Raw genomic sequence first — 17,789 nt, 5'->3', positions numbered from 1 at the left:
TTGATCATTAGTTTGATAATATGGATTTGAATCATTGAATAGTTGTTAGAGTTGAACATAATAAGAACTTGTTCATAATTGAAATTTTTGGGGATTTTTGATTCTTGGATTATTTAAGAGATGTTGGATGAATTAATGGATCAAGAAAGTGATATGGAACAATATAATTGGAAAATACATAGGATATATGCTAGTAAACTCATAAAACCATTAGTTAATGCTTGAAGATTATTAAAGTTGCCAAATAAGGAAACTTTATTTATTGAGAAGTTAAATTGTGGATTTTGATATGAATATTTGGTATGAATGTGTTTGATATGTGATGAATTGCATCTTTGAATTAAGATAGGGTGCATGGTTGAAGTATAGTTTAGTTTAGCATATTGATTAATGTAACAACTACTTACTAGAAATGAAACTTTGTTACTTGATGAATTGAAAGATTAAAACTTGAATAGAATCATAGGATGCATGAAACGCTATCAAAATAGTTGAATGAGATGAACTTAAAATTCATACATAATCTAGAATTGAAAGAGTGAAATAGATAGAATTAACAAAGATTAAAAGTTACAATAATATGAAACTTTGTTAGATTAACAATTAGGAAATTCATTAGAAAACAAGATCTATTGATTTGAATGATTTGTTGATGATGTGAATGATTTGAATTGATAATATATATATATATATATATATATATATATATATATATATATATATATATATATATATATATATATATATATATATATATATATAAACGAAAGCTCAAAAATCATACGTGTCGCGATGTGGTTGCTCCTACCTTTTATGTAAGCCACCAGATTGCTTGATTTTTAAATGAAGACTTCTCATGCATTTAACCCGAATTCACCGGTATGAGTCTCACCAAACCTAGACATTCCTTAAACGGGATATAACATCTCATTAAATAAAAAATTAATCTCACCAAATATTTGATATGAAAATCCTATAAAATAGGGATATACTAAAAATTAATATTTATTTGTTTTTTTTAAAAGATCTGATTTATAATTAAAAAACAATTTTATATTAAAAAAAAGAAGCGGGTCATGAGTTTTACTAAACTCATATAACTTTTAAACCGGGTTATAACATCTAATTTATTTGTGAAAAAATTATCATCACCAAAATTTTAATATATAATTATTAACTTCCTTACAATACATAAGATTAAAAAAGATAAATATATATATAGAAAAAAGATGTAATACAATAATTGTTTAATGTACAAGAATACAAGAATACTTATTTTTTATGAAATCGATCCATGAAATCACATCACAAGATCTCGAAATCGTCAGTATATATCAATTAATCCTTGGTTAACCGAAATAAACAGTTTTGGATCGTTAATCGATCAAATTTTACTTTTATTCACGAAAACTGTTTTCGAGTGTTTTTGAGCATTTTTTGTTTTTGGTTGAGCGTTTTACTATTTTTTCCTTTGAGAGTCTCGCGTGCCTATCGTACGTTAAGGCATAATTGTATAGTATCTCGACCCTATATATATATATATATATATACAGGGCAAAAAAAAATCAAGGCCCGGGACATGAAAAATAAAAGGCCCTTATGAAACAAAAGTTTTTTTTAGCAAAATGATGTAACAAACGTACTTAAACGAATCGTGATACCCTTTTTAATAGTCAAATCTCATTTTGGACATCTCAGTACCAAAACATTAATCAAGTTAGTCCCAAGTTGTTGGATCAAAAATATCAATTTTCGGATTAACATTAGCATCATCGTTATCCAAATTAGCACCGACTTCATCCTCATCCACTTCATTCACATTAGAATTACCATTAACATGATCATGAGCATCTCCGTTCATATTGAAATTAGCTTCATGCCCTTAAACATTACCATGACCACCTTCATCAACATGTACATCTTCATGTATTTTCTTAGTTATTTATTTCTCTTTTTACGTTTTTGACTACCGAATAAATGTTTAGATTTAGGATGCACAATATCTAAAAAACCAAATATTAACATAGCTAATTAACTATCATTCTATCAATAATCAGTTGTCCAACCAATACACTCAAAAAAAATATAAAATTATTTAACACAAAAACTTTAAAAAAAATTAACAATAACAAAAAAATTTAAAATAACTTATAAGTTAATAACCTCATCCTCATGTCCTCACCTAACAAGTGTTTGCGGTTTTCATTTTTCTTAAAGATTGGATTGTGGAAGACCGAGTCACCAAACAACGAACATCAAATCAGTATGTCATTAACATAGATTTTAATAGCTGGATGAAGGTCACTAGTCGCTGGAGTCGGGCTGGCCAAACAGAAGGTCTCAAAGTTGCCATTCGCTGGTCAGAAGTCCGATGGTCGAGAGTCGGGACCCTTGCTGTACATACGTATCACAATCAAACCCTAGTGTTATTTTGATTTTGTTAAAGAAGTGGGCCTCATTATACAAATGGGCTTAAAATATATATACAATAAGAAATTAAAATTTTAGGGCCCTTAAAGGGGAGTGGGCGGCTTGAGCCTTCCCTGCCCTCCCCATGGGCCAGGCCTATATGTGTATATATATATATATATATATATATATATATATATATATATATATTAGAAACGATTAATATAATATAACCTTGTAATAAGAACAAAACTTTTAATATCTTACGTGTCGCGCTCTGGTCACTCCCCGCCCCCTCTCAAGCCACTAGATCGCTTCATTTGTAAATGAAGTCTTTTTTTGCGTTTGAACTGCTTTGACGGGTATGGGCTTTCTATTGAAACCCGGATAGTCTACGAGTCATAACAAGTCATCTTAACATTTTCCTCTTTCCTCTGCCTGCGAGACATTGCTCACACCCGCCTTATCGCTGGTGTAAATTGAAACAGGGAGAAGACTGAGTGAAGGTCATGGTGGATTGAAAGTCTTTCTCTATCTTCACAATTGCAAAACCTTACCTTTCATCAACGATTCCATGGCGTGATTTCATCGCTTCAGAATCCTTTTTTTTGCAGGCGTCTTTTTTCTTATTATGCTAATTACAAATCAAATTTAATAAGTAAGTTGTAAGTTGTATCATTGACCCTAATCTACATGTATACCTAAAATTGATTGGCTTTTGTTCTATATTTAAGATCGGCATTTGTTAATTATTAAAGATTCATAGTTCTTTATTAATTATGTTTTTCGTTAATGTTTTTAAGGTTTTATGATATATATAGTTATTATTGTATTCAATTTCAAAAGGTTATTTCCGTTAGTGTTCTGATTAGGGTTATTTTTCGTTATTCCTTGTTAGTTATTGAAAATCATTTGAGGTTTATGATCCTCACAACAAAATCATGACTGGATAAATTGCTGGAACTTTACACCCTTCTAAATCATGTACATTTATTATTATTATTATTATTATTATTATTATTATTATTATTATTATTATTATTATTATTATTATTATTATTATTATTGGAGCGGTTTGTTACAATGGAACTCTAATTGATCAAGAAGAAAGCCATCGCTACTATTCATCGATGTTAAAAGATATGATTGCTACAAATATTATGTTTTACAACCATTAATCTTTGTTTCTATAGGTTTGACTACATCCAGTTTCTTCTTGATTTTATGTTAGATGCTTTACTGATAAACTCCAAAATTATGATCTACAAATATATGTTTAATTTTAATCAAAGGTGTAACAACTCGGTTTTCAAGCTTATAATTTGTATCCATTACCTGACCCACTTTATATTCGGGAAATTTTATCAATAATATTATCGTGTTTATCGAGTAATCTAATTATTATGATATTATTGTTTATTTAATTATATATATAACTTTCAAATATTGGCAAAAATTACCAAAACTAAAAACTATTACCACTTTGTGTTTCCACCTCAATCTCCAGGGACCAAAATGAAAATACTATGTATTAATAATATATTATACTTCAAGTATCCGGATATAAACCCATATTTGTTAACCCAGACCCGTTTTTCGTTCAACGTGTACGCAATTTCTTGTCTTGGGCCATAATCTTCGTGTTATTCATGGAATTGATCTTGTAAGATCATCTATAAGCTTAATACAACCTACACCGACGTCCTAATTAAATCAATTGATCCGATATTGATCTCGTTTACATAAGAACAAGACCGCAATTACCAATATACAATTTTACCATATAGGATTGTTGTTATTTCAATTAAATTTACATATACCTCCTCCTTAACCCGATGACCACAACCCTAAACTGAATTGTTTTGATGGTGGCCGTAAACCCCTGTTCATAATCGTTTCCGGCCGTCAGTCACACCTTGCCGTTCACCATACATCCCTCATCGTATCTGGTAATTAAGCATATCATTGTGTTCGTTTTTGATCAGTGAACGAAAGTCGTAATGTAATTTTAACTAACAATAACCGGATTTGCGGATTGGAAGATTAGGGTTGTTTTTAATCAATTTGGGGGTTTTCTGTGCATCTGGTTATATTAATTTGTTTCCATTTAAAACTCAACTGTTACCTAGTGCAGATGGTGTCCGTGTGTTTGTTTGTTCACCGGTGAGCCGGCCAGGGGCGCAAGTTCGAGCCCCGGCCAGCCCACCTTTAGCCATTTTTTTAGTTCTAATTTTAATGACATAGTAATTAATTATAGTTAATATTAATTATCCAACAAATGTTATTTTATTAAACCAACATCATTAAATTGTCGTTTCTCGGTAATTAATCTCGTATACTAGTTTTTGTTTTGTAGCATAAAATAATAATAAATCTTATTTAAAACCCGACACTATAAATTCACGTTTCTTCTCGTTGAACGTCTTATAAACTCACTCATATTTATTATATATATATATGTATACTGTATATCTAATAAGCGTATTAAATAGGCTTTTAAAGACTTAAACAAAATATTTACTTATATCTTGCTATATACTATATTTAAATAATTATACATTATTATTATTATTTACTTATTTATATATTTTTATCTTATTTATTCGAATAACTAGAAGCATATCTCACTTTATATTTAATTAAATTATTTTTTTAGTTTATATATTTGATTACTTATTTATTTAGATATTTTATATCTTAATTCTTTAAAATTATTTAAATAAATGGATTATATATTTTTATCAAGAACAATCAATAGTATTTTATAAATAATAATTAATCATCTTTTAAGTATATAACAAACAATAATATTAATCTTGCAATAATAATTATTGTGGAAACCCAGTGATCAATTAATAAACATTATAATCCCAAACCTAACTCAATTCACATTAAAGATCTTAATTCATTAAATCGTGTATATTATTTATAATTAATTCATATTACCATTATTTAATTAGGAATCCTTGTCGGTGAATCCCGAAGGGGTTTAACTGCTCTCATCATCACTTATTTTTCGTTCATCCGATCAGGTGAGTATCTCACTCCCCCTTTTAACTCATTTTTAACCGTTTTGGGGACATATGCATTCTATTTAATTTATTACTATATATTACTCAACTTGCAACTGTTGTCTCTTGTGTTTAACAATTTACACCTTACTTGTTCTTATATGCTATATATGCTTCCGCATTAGGAGAGGTCCAACATAATCTCAGTCTAGTATGATCATACGACAGTCGTAGTGGCCGACGTCCGACGCATTGACAACGGTTTCACCGACACCTCGTTTTTGGTAATCAATGCCCATTCGCATGGCAACGGTTTACCCCTTTCTTTATGGTTTGATTGATTTGTTTATATGCTTGGTTAAATTGCTTATCACTGGACACAGTCTGCTCTCTTATTTATTATTATTATATAATCATGAAAATCTGGAGTTTTACTCACTCAACCTCGTGTTGACAAAACTATTTTATTTTCAACGCATATGCAGGTCATCGTATGATGTAGATGAAGTTAGAAGATCGTTTAAGGACTTATATTAGAAGAAATTCAATGAGAAAATTAGTTTTATGATTTTGATTTGTGTTTGTTTTGAGATATTGTAATGAATAATTGTTTATTTGAAATTATTAAATAGATATTGAAACTTAAAATGTTGCATGATAGTAACCTTGTGAGTTGTGACAATCAGATCACGCCCCGGCATTTTCGCCATTGGTTGGGGTGTGACAAATGGCTTCATGTTGAAGTGAATTAGGTTTCGTTTACTTTCAAAATTAAAGTATCAAATTATTGAATATGGTAGCTTTAATGTTTTGGGCTAAACACCTCAACAGGGTATTCTGGTGGAGTTTGACTTTAATGATCAAACAGTTATTTTTAAATTTAATTTCTTGTTGATTCCTTACTTAAGTACTTCAATGGGGTATTCCAGTAAACTTTGAGTTCATGGTCAAATAATTTCTTTTATACAGATTGGATATAACTTATTTTAAGGATTTTTAAATTGTTCTATCTTCTGATTTATTTGCATATCAGAACTCACTTTAATTTAGATGCTTATTTAATTTACAACGTTTTTTTTCACCTATGATTGTTTGACTTTTGGATTTATATGGTTTTGTTTAATAATATATTTTTTAGATAACGATATTGTTGGCGTTTGAAACTTCACTTTCAACTCAATATTACTACATGTTTTACTTATTTGTAAGTTTATGTATCCAAATTAAACGAATGTGTTATATGCAGTTTTGCACATAAATAAAGAAATAATCTAATTTCGCATATTACAAACGGAGAATTACTCTTGCAACTTGAGTTGCGTGCTATTTATTTGAAGTAGCAATCTTATAAGAGTGTCTTGGTACTGCACTCAAGGTCAATTGTTTCTACTCTATATGTAATATGTTTTTATGATGTGCTCTTGGGTATGTGTGTACCTTTGTATGTTGGTAATTTGTAGTTTAAAACTTTTTTTTACACTAATCTTTTAATAATTGTAGTGTCAAACTTGTGTTTTATCTTCGGCGATGTTTATAAAAAATGAGCAAAGAATACATTTTTGTGAGACAATACATGTTTTATGAGGCAGGAATGAAGTCTCTATAATTAGGTAAAAAGAAAAGGTATGCAACTTTGTTTTTCCTTTGATAATTATTTTTGTTACAACAATAGTATGATCACTACCATAATTTGTTTATTAAATAACTAAAAAGAAAATAATCACTTGTAGGTAATACCAACTTTCAATTGCAAAAGAATCCTAAATGTTGAAACATTTGACATGATTAAAAATCTTATTTCAACAACATTGCTGATGTTGTTTTGTGTAGCGAGTAGAAACTTACTTATATTTTATCATCAGATATCAATCATGTTGAAAACAAGGTCAATTCTGGAATAAATATCTTTATGCATCAATACAACAAGTTCAAAAAGTTAAAGTGTAAGGTATTGGTTTCTTTCTCAATTGATGCGGGTCAAAATCATAAACGGTCCAGTGTTAACAAGAAGCGTATTTGATTGTGATTCGGTCATAATGGAGGTTACATATATTGTTTACGTTTAAACCAAAAAATTTAGCTTCGTCTTTCAGAAAATTGAAAACACTAGGCAGTTGGCAAAATGGAATCCTTGGTATTCCAAGGTACCTTATCGTTACTTTGTTCATGTTCGTTCATAAAAAACAAGGGTATGTCTGTCTGCATTCATGTTCATTCATTTAAAATCTAAATGAAGAGTGTGCAATGGAAATGAACAAGTCTAATACATCACAATGTATTCAGAAAACACATCTAAATTAGTGGCTTAAATTTACCTCATTCATTTTAACGAGCCCTTTTATTTGCATATATATATATATATTTATATACATAACTACTTAGATGTTTATAAAAACATAAACGAACGAAAATACATCAACGTAAATAAACGAACATAACTGGATGCTCACAAACATAAATGAACAAACAAAATGCATGTTCATGTTTTTTCATTTTATAAATACACGAAGATGAACTTCCAGCCGAACAGTTCGTTAATGTTCGGTTCTTTTATAGGCATAAATTAACATGTAAGCTGATTGGAAATACATCTAGAAGTTATAATAAATAGCGTATATTTTTAAAGTACTAACTTGATGTACATAAAATTATACATCTTTTCGGCATCAAATAATCTATAAAAACTGCAATTTCTATCAAATAACATAGCACAAAAGGCTACTTATCATAATAAAATGTAATTGCATGTGAAACCAAGCCCCAAACGAAGAAACACGAAAAGCAAAGAAACACGCCCCCATGCCTCAAGAAACACGCCCCCGTGCCTCTAAACACCAGAAAAGACAAAAATCTACAAGAAAAGACAAAAACTGGGAACAAAAGCACGGGGCCGTGCTACTCAACCACGGGTTCGTGGTCGTCTACAAGAAAAGACAAAATGAATTTGGAACATGTCATAAAAATGCACAGAGGCATGCCTACGTAAGCCGGGGCCTTGCTTCTCACTCCATATTGCCTATAAATAGTGGCTCATGTTGCACTCATTTGGTGTGCCTTGAAGAGAGTTCTATCCGGTTTTCACTTATAAAAACACACACTAACACTCACATTGAAGATCTAGTGAAGGGTTTGAAGGCTTGGAGGTCATCATCATCATCAACCATCATCATCATCATTAAGAAGGAAGATTCATCCACATTTGGTTAGATTGTTCTAGTTTAATCATGTGTTTGTTATCATCATCCATCTTAATGTTAATCACCATGATCATTATGAGCTAAACTCCATTCACCATTTAAAATCTATGAAGAATCTTTGTTTTACTTCATAATTATATAAAACATGTGGTGTAGTCTAGTAAAGTACATGTTTATTTTGCAATTATCTTATGATGAGAAATGTTTCACCATCTTAAATTACTTATTCAACATTGGTGATTGTCAATTCTATTGGCAATCGTTCATAATCGACTCATGTTCTTGAAAGATAGAAACACTTTGATAAATTATCAAAACATGAATCCTTATATTGTACTTAGAAATGATGAGATATAAGTTATGATCTATTTCTCTAAGTCTTGGTAATCCGAGAATGGCATTGCTTAGGATATCATGCTAGTTAAAGAAATCATATGTTAATTGAATGTGTAATTATAACCTACTTTAATCAACCAAGGGGAGGTTATGTGATGAACTATAACCACCCGAAGTTGTTAGAATTGGTATTTGAGAAATCGAAGTCAATCCTAATTTTTCTACTTTACGATACTACTTTCCAACTTAAATTGACATTCTTGAGGTAGCATGACATTAGGAAAGGGTGGACTTTAAAATGCGCATGTTACTCCTTTTATGTCAAATATGCTCACTTAAGGCTTAAGGAGCTATCTATCATATATTATTACGGCAAGTTTACCACATGTTCACATATTAATTATCAATGCTAAAATGGAGTGGATTCTTGATCTTAGATGGTAACCTTCATATAATTGAACTACTTGTTTAGAATTTCTCGTCTTGGTCACCTATATATTATATATAAGTATTTGTATTTTATAAAAAGTTCAAAAATTAACCCCAAAATGATTAAAACTTCCGATTAAAGTAAAACAACGATTTATTATTAGAAACATTTGTGTCCACGGATCGATACTTGGTTCTTACCAATACTATTCTACATATACGATAGGTACACTTGCCTATTTTGTGTGTGTTTAGTCTTTATAGAAATCACTTTTATAAATTTACAACACGATCTATTGCAAAATCTAAATATCCAATCCATTACATTTTACAAGCTATGCGCACAGCACATCATGTTTTTGGCGTCGTTGCCGGTGACCCGTACGTTTCTAAGAACGATCCAAGTTTTAATTTAATAATTGTCTATAATTGTACGAATTTTTAACTTTTATTTTACTTTATTTTATTTTTTTTACTAACTATTAAACCATATACTTTTACGGCTAGCCTAATTTTAACCTTTATTTACCTAACCTTTACTTTAGCTTAATTAATTTAGACCCTAGTTTAGTTTTAAAATAGCTTAGCATAACTCGTAGTTTAACTTAGATTAACCTTTAGTTTAACTTTAGCTAACTTTTACTTTAGTTTTCACTTTGATTTAGTCCCATGAATGTCCTCTACTTTTGAGCCTGAGCTTGTTTCTCCAATTTCTGAACCGGAACGACTCTTTCGTCGACGAGCCCGTAAACGGACTGCCGAAACCGCCGAAGCAATCAAAGACGAGTTAGTAGAAGCCACCGCATCAGGAGAAAATCAAACCGAAGAAATGATGGCGGCCTAGAACAATCAGCCGAACATGAGCCAGTGTGCCAAGCCAACTCTCGAAGGCTATGACAATGAAGTGGCTCCACTCGAAATCACCGAAAATTTCGAAATCAAATCAAGCACCATTCATATGGTGGAAAATTCAGTTCAATTTCATGGTCTCCTCGACGAAGACCCTCTTTCTCATATATCTCGATTCTTACGAATCTGCGGAATCGTTAAAATCCAAAACTGTTCAGAAGATCAAATCAAACTCAAACTCGTTCCTTTCTCTCTAAGGGGTCAAGCCTTAGAATGGATAGAATCTCTTTCCTCTTGCTCCATCACCACTTGGGACCAGATGATTGAACAGTTTCTCCTCAAATATTTTCCACTTGATAAAACTGTCAAATACCGAGCCAGCATTACCGGATTCCGGACAGATAATGATGAATCGTTACATGCAGCATGGGAGAGATACAAAAGTCTTCTAAGAAGATTTCCATATCATGGACTGAGCGTATGGTTGCAAGTACAAACTTTCTTTGTCGCACAATCCAGTCAAAACAAACAGGCCATCGACCAAATCGCTGGTGGAGACCTGGGATCCAAATCACCTAACGAAGCATTTGAAGTCCTGGAGAAATCCGCAAAGAAGAGTTTCGCTTACAACCCACCAAGATCTACACCAACCCATATAGGAATACACCACGTCGATTCAAACACTCTTGTCACAACACAGCTTGAAGCCCTTTCTAAAAAATTCAAGCAACTTCAAGCCGAGTTGTCAAAAACCAGACTCACCTCTGACACTTGTGGAGGAAGTCATAAGATGAGTGACTGTAAACAAGTTGTCATGGCCATGGAAGAAGTAGATTTCATCGCTCGACAGAACAATGCCTTCAGCAATAACTACAATCCAGGATTGCGGAACCCCTACCTGGATTCGAGAAAAGACCGATGCATCAATCCTTCCAACCAAAATCTCAATTTTAAGATCAAAGCTCTAGTAACCATTAAAACCCGAGCTACTCAAAGATCGAAGAGATGTTAATACAACTCATGATCAAAACAAATGAAGCAAAAAAGAAGGTCGACTCAAGAGCTGTTGATATCAGTGGAGTATTATTAAAATACGAAGACGACCTCAAAAGTCAACAAGCATCACTACAGAATCTAGAAACTCAAATCGGACAAATTGCTTGACAATTATCCGAGAGACCACCCGACACTCTTCCAAGAAACACAATCACCAACCCGAATGCGACAGCTAACGCTGTTACACTCAGAAGCGGTACAACCACCGTTGCCTCACCAACTTCAGAACCAGTTACAGAAAAAGAGTCTCCTGATGAAACGCAGGAAAGACTGACCCCAACGGGCACCGTACAACCTAAGGAGCCAGTCCGAACTCATGTTCCACCTATTCCATACCTAGGAAGGCTGAAGCAGGATCGATTGGAAGCTCAGAACGGGAAGTTTTTAGAACTCTTAAAACAACTCCATATAAACATTCCTTTTGTCGAAGCCATCGCTCAAATGCCAAAATATGCCAAGTATCTCAAAGAAGTACTGACAAACAAAAGGAAGCTGGAGGAACTCTCGCATGTCACTCTGAGTGAAGAATGTTCAGCAGTCCTCCAAAGCAAGCTGCCAACAAAAATGACCGATCCAAGGAGCTTTACTATCCCTTGTCTGTAGAAAATTTGTCTGTTAGCAATGCACTGGCTGACCTAGGAGCTAGTATTAATTTAATGCCATATGCGGTTTTTGCAAAACTAGGGATAGGAGAACCAAAGCCCACCCGCATTAGCATTCAGTTAGCTGACCGATCTGTTAAATATCCTCAGGGCATTGTTGAAAACATGCTCGTCAAAATTGACAAGTTTGTTTTCCTAGTAGATTTTGTAATTCTAGACATGGAGGAAGACAAAAGTGTACCTCTAATCTTAGGAAGACCCTTTTTAGTCACCGCAAAGGCTATTATCGATGTTTGCATCGGCAAACTCACTCTCAGGGTCAATGATGTGGCAATCACTCTTGACATAGAAAAATCTTTGCAATATCTGCAACATCACAATGACACATTATACTGTGTTGACATCATAAATTCCATCGTAAGTTGCTATTTGCGCGATTCCTCCATTAATAAATCACTAGAAACACAAGTCTTAGACAACACACTCAACATACCCATTTTAGAAATCAAAAATGTCAATTATGACTATCAGGAAGTATCAGAAGTAGTATATGAAATCACCGAATGTAATGAAAAATCAAAACCATCAATCGAAGAACCACCAGCCTTAGAGTTAAAAGAACTACCAAGCCATCTCGAATACACCTTTCTAGAAAAAGACTCTCAACTTCCAGTAATTATTTCATCTCACCTTTCTAAAGAAGAGAAAGGCAAACTTTTTCAGGTTCTCAAAAAACATAAGAAGGCCATCGCATGGAAGATCATGGATATCAAGGGCATCAGTCCCTCCTTTTGTACTCACAAAATTCTCATGGAGGATGAATACAAACCCGTGGTCCAACATCAAAGACGTCTCAATCTCAATATGCAAGATGTGGTGAAGAAGGAAGTAATCAAACTACTTGATGCCGTATTAATCTACCCAATCTCATATTCACCTTGTGTCAGTCCCGTTCAAGTAGTACCCAAGAAGGGAGGAATGACGGTCGTAATGAACGAAAAGGATGAGCTGATACCAATGAGGCCCATTACAGGCTGGCGAGTTTGCATTGACTACCGGAAACTTAATGACGCCACAAGAAAAGATCATTTTCCACTTCCTTTCATCGATCAAATGTTTGAATGGTTATCTGGAAAAATGTTCTACTGTTTTCTTGATGGATTTTCCGGATATTTCCAAATTCTCATTGCTCCTGAAGATAAAGAGAAAACCACTTTTTCATGTCCATACGGAACCTTTGCCTACCGAAGAATGCCATTTGGATTATGTAATGCTCCAGCCACCTTCCAGCGATGCATGGTGGCCATCTTTCACGAAATGATCGAACACTCTATGGAAGTATTCATGGACGACTTCTCAGTCTTTGGAGACTCTTTCAATCACTATTTAAAAAACCTTGACAAAATGTTAGCCAGGTGTGAGGAAGTAAATCTAGTGCTCAACTGGGAGAAATGCCACTTTATGGTTAAAGAATGCATCGTTCTTGGCCACAAGATTTCTCAAAAAGGATTAGAGGTTGATAACGCAAAAATAGAAACTATCTCTAAACTTCCGCACCCAACCTCAGTAAAAGCCATTAGAAGTTTTCTATGTCACGCAGGATTCTACCGACGTTTCATAAAAGACTTCTCCAATATTGCTAGACCTATGACCAAACTTCTGGAGAAAGACGCACCATTCGTCTTCTCTGAAGAATGTGTTGAATCATTCAACATATTGAAAGACAAACTTGTAAACGCACCAATCATTACTACAGCCGATTGGACCCTTCCATTCGAAATCACGTGCGATACAAGTGACTTTGCAGTTGGAGCCGTACTCGGACAACGCAAGGAAAAACACTTTCACCCAATTTACTATGCCAGTAAAACTCTTAATGATGCACAAGAAAGTACACCACAACAGAAAAAGAGTTACTAGCAGTAGTTTTTGCCTTTGAAAAATTTAGATCCTACCTAGCTCTTTCCAAAACCATAGTTTACACCGACCATGCAGCCATAAGATACATCTTCAACAATCAAGATGCCAAACCCAGACTTATCCAATGGATCCTACTACTCCAAGAATTTGACATAGAAGTCAAGGACAAAAAGGGAGCAGAAAATGTAGCCGCAAACCACCTCTCACGCTTAGAATGCCCAGCCTCAGAAGAACTTCACAAGAAAATTATCGACGATAATTTTTCACATGAAATTCTCATGCGCATCAAAGCAGTCATAGAGGAGAAAGATGAAAGTCCTTGGTATGCCGACTTCGCAAACTACCTAGCTGGTAGAATCCTAAGAAAAGGACTTACTCATCAACAACGGAAGAAATTCTTCTTCGACCTTAAGTTCTACTTCTGGGAAGATCCATACTTGTTTAGGATAGGTGCCGATCAGGTAGTTCTCAGGTGTGTAGCAGGAAAGGAAGCCTTAGATATTCTCAAACACTGCCATGAAGGACCAACTGGTGGACACCATGGTACCGCCACTACGGTCAGAAAAGTATTTGATGCAGGATTCTTCTGGCCCACCATATACAAAGATACACATACTTTTATCCAAGTTTGCGATGCTTGTCAAAGAGCCGGGAACATCTCAGCCAAAAATGAGATGGCTCAGAAAGGCATTCAAATATGTGAAGTCTTTGATATATAGGGATTGGATTTCATGGGCCCATTTCCTAACTCGTTCAGAAATAAATACATCCTTGTAGCACTCGACTACGTATCCAAATGGGTAGAAGCACAATCTCTTCCCACTAACGATGCTCGAGTAGTTGTACGATTTCTGAAAAAGTTATTTTCATGATTCGGCACTCCAAAAGCTCTAATCAGTGATAGAGGTACTCACTTCTATAATGCTTTAATGAACAAAGTCTTAGAACGATATGGAGTTCACCACCGACTGGCAACACCATATCACCCTCAGACTAATGGGCAGGTAGAGGTCTCAAATTGAGGAATCAAAAGGATCCTAGAAAGAACCATAGGGATGAATCGCAAAAATTGGGCAGATAAGTTAGATGACGCGTTGTGGGCCCTTAGGACAGCCTACAAAATCCCCTAGGAACAACACCATTCAAACTTGTTTATGGGAAATCATGTCATCTACCAGTAGAATTAAAACACAAATCCTACTAGGCTATAAGAGCAGTGAACTTTGATCTAATGTCCGCTGGCATAAACTGGGAAGATCAAATTCACGAAATCGAGGAACTGAGAACATTAGCCTATGAAAATTCCTGGTCTTACAAAGAAAAGATTAAACATTTACACGACGCCCATTTAAAAGGAAACAAGAAATTCCAAGTTGGCGATCGTGTACTGTTATACAACACACGTTTACGTCTTTTCTCAGGAAAATTGAAATCACGATGGACAGGTGCATACATAGTTGAATCAGTCTTTGACTATGGGAAAGTCGAGATCTCAAATTCAAATGGCCAAATGTTTAAAGTAAACGGACATCGATTAAAACCATATATCGATGGACCATTTGAAGAAATTTTGGAGATAGTGACCCTCCAACTCCCTGAATAGGAAATTAAGGAAACAAGGTCTGGCCAAGACCTTCACAAACTAGGCCTTGCAAATATTTGTTTTACTAATATATATATATATATATATATATATATATATATATATATATATATATATATTAAAACCAAAAACACGGGGCGTGCTTCCAAAAGTACGGTGCCGTGCCAAAAATTGCGGGACGGAATCTTCGCTGCAAAAATCTCAGTCAGACTGGTTTGTAATAGAATTGTCAGAGTACAAACACGGACCGTGCTTCCAAAAGCATGGGGCCGTGCTTAGGTATATGGTTGGCTATAAAAGACACCTCTTGCCAATGCATTCCTTGTACCAACCGAAACCAAAGCAATCCTGTAACACCCCGTAACCGCAGCGGAAACGTAAACGGGATGCAACAGACACGTCTGATATCAACAGCATTGCTTATAAAGAAAACACCACTACATTAATTCACATCATATTACAATGTTCCAAGTTTAGTTATCCTCTAGGCGATAGCACATAAGTTTTACCAACAGTACATTAACATAATTAATACAAAAAGATCATTAAGCTTCCACAAAAAGCACGCATCATCAAGCACGTAGCAATTATTCCAGTTTGGGAGTACCTAAAAAGCATGTAAAGAAAACGGGTCAACTACGAATAGTTGGTGAGTTTCACTAATTTAAATAAACAGTGATAAATCATTATCATAATAATATATTAGCGATGTAATTATGCTGAGCCCACAAGTGAAACCTCTGACTATCCACACACAACCCCGTGGCATACTCCGCCCACGAACCTGCCCCAAACCGCTATGCCTAACATTACATAGCAAAAATATATATAACAACAAAATAGACATGTTCAACTGGCTGGGAAACATCAGCAAATCCATGCCGGACCAGTTGGGTTTGTCAGACCAATAGTACTATCCACACTCTACCGGCTTTCAGTTAATCACTCGTGTTCCGGGGCCTTAGAATGTTAGCAACTCAGACAATTACCATCTTAGTACATTTCCGTACGATTCCCGTACAATAAAATATATATAAAACCACGCAAATCCATGCGTTCAGTATGTACTTAAACATTTCAGGAGTAACATGCTTCCGCACCGGGAAAATATTTAAAAACAATTCAGAAAAAGGGGCTCGTGAAACTCACCTTATCGCAAGCAGTAACACAGTACGTGAGCTATTAATCCGGATCTGTAATACGATCCCTAAGTTCGTTACTATACAATCACTATTAATATAACTTTAACCGTGTTAACCAGTACATCTGGGGACACGGCTAACCCAGTACTATACCCGCTCCGGGGGCAATGTTAACCCAGAAACACTTCTCCGGACTCAGATTGTGATATCGTTTAGAGTTCACTAGTCAAAATTACTATTAGTCGTTTTTCCCGTTTTGCGTGCCTAGCACGGTTATCCGTTTTTACGTTTCAAAAATGAGTTTGGTCACACACGACCCGAAAATAGTTGTTGACTGATAATTTAATTAAAGTTGTGGATTTAGAGCTCGGTTTAAACGCCCCGATTGGCCGCGGGACCCGTTTCCGTCTCTGGCGTACCGGAAACTGTTAAAATTACTCAAATCATCCGAATTATTTTTGGATGATTTACATTTAACTCAGTTATATGAAAATAGTTCATTTTTAGGGTTTTTATACACCAGTCAGTTCGTTTAGGCGAACTTTACCGGTTTACGCGTTTTAAGCTTTAAAAGTTTGTTTTTACACAAATAATTATCCGTTTAATCTCGGATCTTGAAATTTTGTACAAACCACTTTTTGACAGTGGGGAATTTTATAAAAATATTTCCAGAATTAATTTTTATATTTAAAATTTATTTATCTATTTTTAAACACCATTTAAACACTAAATATGTCGTAAATACTAAACGACCTTAGAAAAATCCCAAATTTTTTCTGGATGACCCCTGCCATCCACATGGTCCCCTGTAATTTTTCTAGAACCAAAATCTCTTTTTACATGCCATTTTCACTAAAACCGAGCTAGAAAACCCTAGAACTCGTTTAACCGAAAAGCCTACTTAGACTTCTCCAACTGACCTCAAATTTTGTGTGTGACTTTTACATGTTATAAAAAGCTTATCTGGAATTTTCCAGAATTTTTCATGATATTTAACTATTTTTCACCATTTTTGGCCAAAACCGAGCATTAAATTCACCAAATATTCATCCTTTGTCCAAAAATTACCAAAATTTCACAGATCTCATATTTCCATGTGTAGATCATCTCTGTGAAATTTCGTAACCTAACTCTAAATATACCACAATCTGTCCAAATCACAAACATCGTACAAAAACCGAACTACCTTGTGTTTCTAGCTTCAAATCGCAAGGATCTCGCTTTCTAGCCTTTGC

The sequence above is a fragment of the Bidens hawaiensis genome, unplaced genomic scaffold (genome assembly GCF_021521415.1).
Source record: "Bidens hawaiensis isolate Kalapana, Puna unplaced genomic scaffold, B.hawaiensis_p1.1 tig00011662_1, whole genome shotgun sequence".
Taxonomy (NCBI): domain Eukaryota; kingdom Viridiplantae; phylum Streptophyta; class Magnoliopsida; order Asterales; family Asteraceae; genus Bidens; species Bidens hawaiensis.
The sequence above is the reverse complement of the archived record's forward strand: the minus strand, read 5'-3'. Positions refer to the sequence as shown.